Source organism: Cyprinodon variegatus, unplaced genomic scaffold (assembly GCF_000732505.1).
Source record: "Cyprinodon variegatus isolate N-32 unplaced genomic scaffold, C_variegatus-1.0 Scaffold1775, whole genome shotgun sequence".
Lineage (NCBI taxonomy): Eukaryota > Metazoa > Chordata > Actinopteri > Cyprinodontiformes > Cyprinodontidae > Cyprinodon > Cyprinodon variegatus.
This window is the reverse complement of record NW_015152228.1, coordinates 41,454-43,084: the sequence shown is the minus strand read 5'-3', so window position 1 is coordinate 43,084 and position 1,631 is coordinate 41,454.

The window sequence follows — 1,631 nt, the reverse complement described above, 5'->3', positions numbered from 1 at the left end:
AAAGGACTTATTAAGATTTGAATTTTTTGCAGTGAACGCTTTTGAGAGATATACAAGTTTTTATTGCACATCAACAAACACCTTGGGCCTTTAAAACAGCTGATTTTAAAATTGAGATTAAATTAAAAACAATGAGCAACTGTTACATGACAATAAGAAGTTGAAATATTTTACGTGAGGATTTCAGAGTGAAAGGGTCTAATTGTGCCAGAAATATTGAAAACCATGCATCCTTTCCTTCCCTTTAACTATTTTCCATTGGTCAGTTATATAAAATTATGCTTTTGATTTGAAATATATTTGAATATCAAGCCGTTGTACGTACCACAGTCACCAAAAGTCCAGTTTTTTTCTTCCAATGGAAGTCTTTGCTGTCATTGAAAAAATAAAGAGTAGTTATGTAATGTAACCACAAATATTGGAGTAATTTGCACCTATTAGTAGTTATGGTAAAGCTTAGTAATGATATTTTCCTTATTTATTTGGACCTGGTCCTTCAAGTTCAGCAGTGAAACCAGCAGAGAATGTGAAATTTACATAACCAGTTATTGATAGAAATATTGGAAAAATAATCGGCATTCTTACATTAAAAATTAATTTTAAAAAAAACTAAACAAATAATAAAAAAAGGTTTATCCAAAAACGAATCTTTCTAACCAAACAGGATTTATCCGCTTAGTGAGACAAAGGTCAAATTAAAGCAAAAGTCCGGTCATAATCAGAATTCAAATTTACTTTCAATATGAAATTATTACATTATTACAACACATATGATCTCAAGACACTTTACAGTTCACCAGATCATCCAGTCAGATTGATTCTGTCAGGATTAGGTTGTGGTTTGAGGACCCAAATGCAGAGTCGGGGAGGCAGAAAGTGAGTTTCTGGTTGATTTAATGAAGGTAAACAGACAGCTGAGGCAGGAAACCAAATATCCAAAATCAAACATGAAAAAATGTCAAACCAACCAGAAACCATGGAGACATCTGCGGGAAACAATCATGAAGAGGAAGACTCAGTGAGACGGAGTTTGAGGAAGTTAAATGAGGAACAAGCACAGAGGAACTGCATAAGGAGAGTATTGATGGGAGACTGAAACAAAGAGAGGACTAACAAGCAGATTGGGAGCAGGTGTGAACAGAGCAGACAGGAAAAGCGCTATGAAAAAAGGAGAACACAAGAGGGCAGCAGAGGGCAACAAATAAAAACCTCAAAACTGAAAAATAACCAAAAAACACAACAAAATAAGAAGTAAACCACTAAAACTAGAAAACATGGAGCAACGTAAAAAAAAAATAATATTCAAAAGAAAACATAACAGAACCAAGATTGTGACAGATTCAAAGTTTTCTATCTAAGGAAAACCAACTGATTGCATCGACTCATTGACTCTAAGGCAATCCCTCACACTAAGCATGCTTGTAGCGACAGTGGAGAGGAAAAACTCCCTTTTAACAAGAAGTCACCTCCAGCAAAACCGGGGTGACAGAATCAGAATCAGTATGAGCGGCCATCTGCTCAGGTTCAAGGCGACAGAAGCAGAGATGAAGAGAGCACATCCAGTTAGTCACAGTCAGAGAAACAGGACTACACTAAAAAAACAGGCTAAGCTCCAACATTTAACTAAGATT